This window comes from Periplaneta americana, chromosome 13, assembly GCF_040183065.1.
Source record: "Periplaneta americana isolate PAMFEO1 chromosome 13, P.americana_PAMFEO1_priV1, whole genome shotgun sequence".
NCBI classification, from domain to species: Eukaryota; Metazoa; Arthropoda; class Insecta; order Blattodea; family Blattidae; genus Periplaneta; species Periplaneta americana.
Window position 1 is genome coordinate 47,886,189 of NC_091129.1, and position 10,823 is coordinate 47,897,011.

The 10,823-nt window shown below is 33.3% G+C and overlaps 1 long non-coding RNA gene across 1 annotated transcript; it reads left to right on the forward strand.

Moving 5' to 3' along the window:
* Positions 1-113: 113 nt before the first annotated feature.
* On the forward strand, positions 114-6,629 carry LOC138711861 (uncharacterized). Its single transcript, XR_011335508.1, has 2 exons — positions 114-194; positions 6,129-6,629. It is a non-coding gene; the product is annotated as an uncharacterized lncRNA (long non-coding RNA).
* Positions 6,630-10,823: the final 4,194 nt, after the last annotated feature.

Sequence of the window (10,823 nt, forward strand, 5' to 3'; positions counted from 1 at the left end):
CACTGACTGAAACGAAAATACTAAAGAAGCAAACGTCGTGTGAAAATTAAAAAAAAAAAAAAAAAAAAATTACCTCACCACAGCACTGACTAGCAATAACTAAATCTTTATTTCCAGGGGTACAAGAGGTGGACGGTGCCCCAACGGATCCCATGCCTACTTCTGCGTCCCAATCTCCGAGCATAATTGAAAAAGTGAGTAGAAGTTGAGATCACTACCTGTAATAAATGTTGCATTGCAGCGGAATTAAGGCATTTTTATTGAGATACACGAAGAAGATCAATATTTTTGTGTCAGCTTTCTGTGCAAGTCTCGAGCATGGAATTTAATCATTTCCGTGGTTTTAAACTTGTACACAGACTTTCAAAGATATTATCTGACCTACGATTTTATGATCGTGTAAGCGAACTTTCTAACCACGGGATAAGTGGGAACCAAAGATAAAACAAATTGAAAGACTTTGAAATAGTTCCAATAGTTCTCAATAGCTGACACTATTATTGTGAAAATTAAAGAAAACTGTCGGGGAAAATGATGTAGATTATGTATAAATTATTCTCTTAATTGGCAACAAAACGGTTTTCAGCTAAATACAGTGTTGTTTCACAATCAGCAGGGAAGGATAATATATTGAATTCTACACTGCAAATATGTATATGTAGTCGTAGGATTGGGAACACTGACTACTATCTTCGCCATCTATTCATACAAGTGATAACTAAAGACGTCACACTTACACCAACATTGACACAACTATTCGATAGTGATCCATAATCTGTCCTTTCTCATTGTGATATATTTTGTTTCTCGAGTGGACAAAAGCAACGTGCAGGCTTCTAGTGAGGAACGAATCAGCAAATGATCATATAAAAAAACAGCGTTTCTTGGAAAGTTAAAATATGAGTGTGCGTCGTACACAGGTATATGAATTCATTTATTTCTTGTCTAAATTGGCTGTTATGCAAGTAATGGTACCGGTATCAATAAAACTACTTCAATATCCATTTTCAAGAAACATAATAACCACAATATATTACTTCTTACTTAATTACGTACTTACAAATGGCGTTTAAGGAAGCCGCAGGTTCATTGCAGCCTTCACGTAAGTCTGCCATCGGTCCCTATCGTCTGCATGATTAATCCAGTCTCTATCATCATATCCCATGTCCATCAATTCCACATTAATATTATCCTCCCATCTAAATTTCGGCCCTTCCAAAGGTCTTTTTCCCTCGGCCTATCAACTAAGACTCTATGCATTTCTGGATTCCCCCATAAGTGCTACACGCCCTGCCTATCTGAAAGGTCTAGATTTAATTTTCCTAATTGTGTCAGGTGAAGAATACAATGCGTGCAGTTCTGAGTTCTGTAACTTTCTCCATTGTCCTATAACTTCATCCTTCTTAGCACCAAGTATTTTCCTAAGAAGATTATTCTCAAACACCCTTAATCTCTGTTCCTCTCTCAAAACAAGAGGCCAAGTTTCACAACCATAAAGAACAACCGGTAATATAACTGTTTTATTAATTCTAACTTTAAGACATTTTGACAGCAGACTAGATGACAAAATCTTGTCAACCGAATAATAACAGGCATTTCTCATAATTATTCTGCGTTTAATTTCCCCGAGTGTCTTTATATTTGTCCTTGTTGCACCAAGATGTATGAATTTTCCTAACTCTTCGAAGGATAAATATATAATTTTTATATTTCCATTTCGTACAATATTCTGGTAACGAGACATATTCATATCCTTTGTCTTTTCAGGATTTACTTTCAAACTTATCGCTTTACTTGCTACAAATAAAATTTCCGTTTTTTCCCTAGTCGTTTGTAAAATTTCTCCTAACTATTCACGTCATAAACAAGAAGCTGGTGTAACCCGTTCAATTCCAAAATCACTCTGTTATCCTGAACTTTCCTAATGGTAGATTCTAAAGCAAATTTATAATGCAAATGTGGTGGTGCATTGGAAAACATCAGACAGAAGCTGGTCTATGTGGACTCAGCTGTAAGTTTCACTGAGACACATTTCAATTAATCGAACTAGTTTCTTGGTAATACCAAATTCAATAAGAATGTTACAAAGAACTTCTCTCTTAACCGAGTCATATACCTTTATGAAATCTATGAGTAACCGGTGTACTGTACCCTTATACTCACATTTTTCTCCAATATCTGTCGAATACAAAAAATCTTATCATTAGTCGATCTATTACGCCTAAAACCGCATTCATGATCCCCAATAATTTAATCTACATGTGGAGTTCATCTTCTCAAAAGAATGTAGGACAAAATTTTGTACGATGTTAACAAACGCGATATTCCTAGAAAGTTATATATTAGGTCTTGTCCCCCTTCTTAAAAATAACTTACGTACTAATGTTCTGGTACAAGTTCCTTTTCTCTAATTGCAAATAAAAGCATATAAATTTCCCACGATATTGCGCTTCCACATTCTTGTATTAATTCTACTTCAAGCTAATCTCTCATTTAATTGCTAAGTGTACGATTGCTTCTCGTCTGTCTTTAAATTAAAATTATCTCTATTCACCTCAACTGGATCCTGTAAGAATATCAATTTTTCCTGTTTCCTTCTTTCTACTGCCATGGAACAATCTTCATCAAACCACCGTTTCTTTTTCTTAGTTTCATAATAACCTACGCTCTGCTCAGCTGCAATTTTTGTTACTATCTCTGAAATTTTCTCACACGCTATTAACATCTAACTTTTTCTTAACTTCGTTGTGGATTCCTAAAGTGACAAACCTATTTGAAATTTCGACCTGATAGTTTTGCTTAATTTTCTCGTCCTTTAATTTCTGCATATGACACTACTGATATTAACTTGGTGGTCTACTCGCTTGGCTACTGAAAATCTTTCTCTTAATTCTCAATTACCAAATAATGGTCAGAATTACAGTCTAACCCCCCCCCCCGAAATTTCGGCTATCTACATTACTAGTACGTCTCCGCCTATTTATCAAGATGTGATGTATTTCGTTGTGTGTCAATCCATCTGGAAAAGTCCTAGTATATTTATGTATATCCTCATGTGGGAATGTTGTACTTTTGACAATTAAATTTTTTGATGTCGCAAAGTTGACTAACCTAACTCCATTATCATTATTAGTTACGTGTAGGCTCTCTTTTCCAATAATGGATGTAAACTATCCTCCTATCCCACTTTAACATTGAAATCCCCAATAAAATTTTCATGTGATATCTAGATAACTGATAAAAAGTGTGTTCCAATTCATCATAGAAGCTATCCTTTATATTGTCGCCTTTCCCTTCTGTAGGGGCGTGAGTATTTATAAATATGATGTCGCACCATCTACCCTTAAGCACTAAATAAGATAACCTATCACTGAAAAATGTAACTTTTTTCTTGATGATTTTATTCTTTTATGAACAAATTGGTGATTATTGTTTCCTTCTCCATAATACAACAAGTAATTTCCTATTTGTGATATGCCATTCCCATATAACCTATCCTCTTGTACTTCCACGAAGTCTATTCTGTTTGTAGTTAGTTCTTTTGCTACTAATGTTACCCCTCCTGATCTGTAAAGACTAGTTACGCTCCAAATATCAAATCTCCTAATATAATTCCTTTGCTGTGGTCGTCCAAGAGAATCAGTGCCATTCGGAGGCTTAATGTATGGTTTTGTAACAAGCTGTTTTTTACGGTGATGGGATGTTAGCCCTTCCACCAACCACCGAGCTGGAGGACCATCCCTTATCAGCTGTCCGCGACTGCTTATACAATATATTCGCAGCTACCCTCCAAATCTGGACGCCGTCTCCTCTATCCGCAACCTGAGGACGCGCCGTGCCGTGGGATACGGACCCACAATACATGGCCTACCATATATTATTATTCTCTTTATTATCAAAATTAATTTCACTACATCAGAACAATAACTAGATATTATTTTTCAATTTAATGCAGTTGAATGTTATAATTATGACTTAAAATAATGAAATTTGGATATTAGAAAGGCTAAATAAATTGTACTCAATTGAATATAAATTCCTGAAAACAATATTTCACAATAAAAGTAACTGTTTGTAAATATACTTACACATAATACGTACATTTCTGAGATTGAAAAGACAGAGAATTTCATTCTTGATCCAACCAGAACGTTTATGTTGAAGAAAGAGAGATTTTTCGATAAAAGTTTTTACATTCAAAGTGAATTAGGTATAGGCATTCATTAATTGAAAAACATAGGGTAAGATTGTGTATATCGCACCACTTTAGCATTTATAATTTTTATTGAACAATGCAATTTTTATATTCTGCGTTCCTTTACAAAAATACATTCCCAGAACATTTACCTTTCATGCAAAAAAGAATCCTTGAATTTGATTTAATATTTTTGAAGTAGAATGACATTTTCGAAACAATTGTCAGTGGTGCCATTTATGCAACTAGTTTCCTAAATAGCACCTGCGGTTTCTTAAATCGCACCTCTTTAACTGCAGGGAACAGGATGAAGGAAAGCTTTTAATATTGAACATATTGAACAGTATTTAATATTAATGTAATAAATGCAAATTACAAGTTTATCGAAATTAATGAAAGAGAGTAACGCATCTTCAAATGAAACTTAAAAAAAATAGATCATAAATTACCTAACATTTAAACTTCCTGAATGCGTTTTTTATTGCTACACATTTGCAATGTGCTTCACTAGGCAGTTCAAACTGTAAACTGCGTCACCTTTTCTCCACGATTATCTCGAAACCACCTAAGAACTGCTTCATGATTTAGCTGTCTGAAATGGCTTGAAGATGGAAAGCCTCGGCCTCTGAGTATTATGACGAGGAAGCTGAAATAAGATCACATCATTTTTCAGAGCAAACAAATAATAATCCTGGAAGAACACCAGCTGATAATGTAGGATGCACTGTTTGACGTATAAAAATTTTCATAGGTGGCACAAAATATCTGGTGCGCTTGTATAACACACAGGTTTTTCAATGCAAACTCAGCATTCTCCAAACTGGAATATATTCCACCTACCTCTCAGTTTTCTCATGTGATCCATGTACGCCTATATAAATGTTATCTAAACAGTTACCAACTTCTGCCTCGAACTTTTCTTCCATTCACCAATGTTTCCAGTGAATCTTTCAATATATAGCTTTTCTTACCCAGTGACCAGCCGATTACTTTTCCTCTTCCTAATCAATTGTAATATTAATTCTTCTTCACTCTCTGTTTTCACCAATGCTTCATTTCTTATTCTGTCTGCCCATTTCACACGCTACGTTTTTCTCCATAACCACATATCAAGTGCTTCTAGTTGTTCGTCTTCACTTCGTCGTAAGTCCATGTTTGTGGCCCATATAGAGCCACACTTCACAAAAAGCACTTCACTAAACTTTCCCTTACTTCCTTCTCCAGAGATACGCAAAAGATGCTTTTTTTTCTATTGAAAGTTTCCTTTGCCATCGCTATCCTTCTTTTGATTTCCTGGCTCAAGCCCATGTTAATGCTTATGGTCCACTACAAGTATTTCAAAGCTGTTCAATTGTTACAATACTTCATTTGGAATTTGGAAGATTACCTGCCTTAGTTGTCTTCCTATAACCATAATCTTTGTCTTTTTACATGTATCTTCATCCCATATTGCTCACCGATATAATTTAGCTTCAGTAGCATGTCCCTTAGAAACGTCTCCTCTTCTCATAGCAATACCATATCAACAGAAAATGTTATACATTTTATTCATCTTCGTCTTACTTTCACTCCTACCATCTTTTGCAAACATTTCTTTAAAATAACCCCTACAATTATATTCTGAACAGTGTAGTTGATAGAGGGCATTCTTGTAGTACTTCTGTCCCTATTGCACTACCTAATATACCGTCCCTTCGATATCTCTTATATTCCAAACAGAATGTAAAGTTTTGCTTTTATATGAATCTGAACTTAAAATGAATTTCTATATATTTTTTCAAATAAACTGAAATAAACATTGTAAATCTAGAACTGAATTTGGCCTTTTCTAGGCCTGCGTGAGTAATCTAAACTGATATTTTTTCATATTTATGAACATATTTTTGATACAACAGAAATTCTGAACATTAAACTATTGTTTTTTCTATTTCAGGTTCTTAATTTAGTGAAAGGTATTGCTAAATTACCTTTGGATATCTTAGACACTGTTTTCAATATGGTGGCAAAGGGTTTGAACGGAATAAGCGGCGCCATTGAATCTTTTGGAAAAGGTGGAAGTACTGCAGCTTCGACACCCGCACCGAAATCTTCATAGAAAAGGAGAATTACATCGCGATCAGTAAGGCAGCAATGAAATATTTCCACAAGCTACATGGAGAACATAACCTGATACAGATTTTATCCACATTTAATAAATGTATTGTCCAAAAGTTTCAATAGTAATGTTTAATAATATATAACAAGCATAATAAAAACATTATCACAAATATAAAGTATAATGTTTCGATATTTCCCAGGGAGTAACGTATTAAAACATTTGCAATTGTCAGGGGCAAATATTTCATAAGAGACTTATATCTGGTAAGTTGTTTGGAAATTCTATGTGCGGATATGTAAGTATGTTTGAAATTAAAAATTTGATTCAAAGAAATAACATGTTATTATTACTTATTAACAACCACTTCTAGATTCCAAGCAATTATTGTATGAGTCGCCTACAGTCAAACTTCACTTTATTCAAAAATCTGATTTTTGAGTAAAAAACTAAAACTTAAATGTTCTTGTCTGAATGTTATTGGAAAAAACAGGTACATCGAAATCAAAGTATAGGCTTAAAAAGTGTACTCAACGTGGAAAAACGTCGATTTGTTTGATATGCTGAAACATTTTAAGTGATTTTTTTAAAGAAAAATTTTACTTTGACACACAGTCGTGAATAAAGTGCAGTTTGACTCCAATATGTAGTTTTATTACAATCTGTTTACGTGATATGTGCCAAACGAATGTACCTCTGCATTAAATAAGAAAAGATGATGTAGTAATTTACTATAAAAAATTAGATCAAATCTTTTCTCAAAAACATTTCTTTAGCAATTTGACATAAAATGTTATTAAAACACATTGCACTTCAACACATTAACATCTTTTTAATAAATATTAATTACTCTAGAAAAATTACATATAAAAGTAAGAAAGAGGTCCAAACAGCGTCTTAAATTTGAATACGTGAATGATATAAGGACCCGTCCCATTTCCAGTAAGCAGCCAAATCTTTGACATTACTAATTTCCCTTTATAAATATTTAAGTCACACACTCTTTGTTTTTATCCCATTGCAATACAAATTTCCCATCATTAGAAGTAACATTTAAGTGCATTGCATTCTTAACAGTTGAACAACACTACAGTAAGCTATTATCACTGCAGGATAGGCCACTTCTTATCTTGTTAAACAAAGTGAATACGTGCACCGTAGGTTACAGTGAGAAACTTATATCGGGGGTAATTGAACTAACTAGCTGCAAGTGAAAGCATAGAGTGTGAGGGCAGTATTCCAGTACAAGTTATTCTTCCATTGACGCTTAGGTAATTTTCACGATATAACGAATGACTTAATTATTATCACAATATAGTGTACACAACTGATACTCTATATAAGTAACAAAACAACATGGCAGTAAATAAGAGAGACTGATTTGTCGCCCATAGAGTCAAACTGCACTTTCTTCATTGCAGACTCCAAGGGGTGATTTTTCTACTCAACTTAAAGAAGATAAAGTATGTTTTTCCTACCAACCGAGAAGGTTTATCATATTCTCTGCTACATTATACACTGGAAAATAAAAATAAACTTACTGTATATACATAATCAGCCCTTGGAAGAGCAAAGTCGTACCGTATGCGTTAAATGCCAGGTTTGAAAAAAATACATGTTTAATATTTCGTAATATCTTCTCTACTACTTTTCACATGGAAGTATATTATACGAAAGCTAAATTTGAAGAGAAGCAGAAAGTGTTTATTTTTCCACATATTATTTACAGTATTACAAATTTTGATTTCTTAAAATATATCATTTATTTTCCTCTAACTGCGTATCTTAATTATCTAAGGACTGTTGTCACAATTTTAAGTCCTTAAGGAAAGTCAAAAGCGAAATGAAATCGATGTTTTTCGTTGTATATTTTGTGTTAAATAAATAAGGAAGTAAAACATGAAACATACTATGTTTTAAATATATGTTGAATTATAAAGTTGTTACTTGAATTAGTATATATTTTTCAAATATTTAAATGTTTATTTTCATCCCTCTTTTTCTTTTTTCTTTTCATGATGGGCGGTTGTCTTTTACTGCCTCTTCTTAACATAGAAGCAATTCAGTACCATACGAAAATAGTTCATAAGACTTTCACATTAGCAAGATGGAATCCGTAACAATCACATGGAAGATTAAGGGCTGAAGTGGACCAATTTCATATTTCAATACAATGGACTATTAGCTTTGATAGTCTTTTCGAGGACTGGACACGGAACAGGTCCGCATATTTCGGCATGTTTTGGCCCATTGTTCGCCCTACATGCTATGATTATCCTAATCCGACAGATGGCGCGAGTGGTATTCGTGATTCAGACGCTGACAGGTGAGCCATCCTGCCTCAGCTGCTGATGTAGCCAGATCTCATCCGCACACGATTTACTTGATAACCTCCTCCTATAACAGCATCTGAAACTTGTAATACTTGCAAGACTTCAGCCGATCCCATTTTTGGTACTGATATTTTTACTATTTCAGATTATAAATGAAATGAGGCGGAGTAGAATTGTGTTGATGTAGTGATAGAGGAAAACGCGACTGACAGAGGAAAGCTCTCTGCAACATCTGCTTTTATTCACACCAAATTCCAAGACTACCTAGCAAGGACAAACCCAGGTCTCTTGGATGGAAGACCAGCACACTGAAACTTGAGACACAGACACGTCAGAGTATACCTTCACATAAAACCCTGCAGACTCATTATTATATTTTACTATAAAATTGGTTCCTTCATGTTATGAATAATTATTATTAGGATAATAATGTGAAATCCCCAGAAGTACAATTAGTATGAATTTTAACATTTTTTAGATTTCATCCACTTCATCGCCTGAGCCCCTCATTGTCTTAAAGAAAGTTTAATTCCGCTCATCATTAGACTATAATTGCCTCTAAAAAAACCACAGTAGTGTTTTAGAGAAGATTACAAAATGATGTTATAATAATTTCAAAATGACATGCATAATATGTGACAATACAAGTTTTGATATCACTATCGCATTATCCAGCTTGTTTTAAAGCGATATTCCCCATCTTCTGACCTCTGTTGTTATCCATTTTTGACTCAATTTTCATCACAGTGTAGAAACTGAAATAGCTTGATTATACTCATTCTAAAGTGATTTTTTATCTGCGAAATGACTATACGCTTTTCAATAAATTATTATAAGCAAATGTTTTGGACTACCACCTTATGAATATGAAGAAAACTTAGGCGTTTGTCCATGTTTTAGGTGAATGTCCATGAGAATAGCATTATTATATTTGTGACTGTAATTAGTGAAGTAAGAAACTATATCAAGTAATGCTGCAACTCTGTATTCACCTGTTCTGTGTCATCGCAGTTAATGGAATAAAGAATGCAACTTATAATAATAATAATAATAATAATAACAATAATAATGATAGTAATAACAACACTGTTTCATATAAGTTACATAAAAATTGAGTGGCACTATTTCCTGTGATTGCGGAGTCGGAGATTGTTATTCCAGCAAGTCATAATCCTCTTCTTCTGCAATGTGTGTGTACCTTCATGGTCCAAATAATAGTAAGTGTAGGAGTTGGAAAGAGGTCTTCCAAACGTTGGTACGTTTTCTAGGAATATTAGGTCCAGACTTAACAATGCGGAATAATTCGTGGAATAACCTAACTATAGAATAAAATGAGTACCGTGTTCTATGACCTTCGTTTACTCCAAGATTATCTATTCCATAGTTAACAGAATTGGAACAGAGGTTAGCAATACTTATAGATATTTTTTTTTTCATATAGTACATTCACAATATCAGTATTTTAAAAATATCTCTGATCATATTATTACTATTTTGCCAACAGAGTTTATTATAAATAAACAAATATAAATTAATTACAAATCAATTTATAAGGTAAAAGATGCATTTAAACTAAACTAGTGGACATAACTAATAGTTATAAGAACGTGTTTTACAAAAAAAATGACGTCATGGTATCTATCAAAAGGGAAGAGTATAGGACTCTAAAGTTACAGAACGTTCATGTTGATGCTCAGTATAATACTTATATAATAATAATATTACAATATTGTCTTACGAATTGGCTTAAAATATAATTTTAATTGTTACAAAAATTACCATTTCTTTACAATGATGATAATGACGTGAACTATGTTTACCTGTCTGTCATGTGTTTCAAATAATAACCAATTATTCCAGCACGCTTAAAAAGATGTATTTTCTTCTGTTTGACTGTTGCCAGAAATTCTTTATCGTCTTACTCACTTCACAGATTAGGTCTATTACATCATATTTTCATTTGTTGCGGTTTCTCAAAATATATTTATTATTATTATTATTATTATTATTATTATTATTATTATTATTATTATTATTATAGTAATTCAACAACACTGTCAGAAAGATTCTTGCCTAATATTGCTGCCACTTTACAACTATTCTCTAGAAAAAAAATTTAAAAGCCAGTGAAAGCAGGGAATGGGTAATTCGGAAGATATCCTCCGGATAATCAACTATTCCGTATTCGTACAACGGTCCT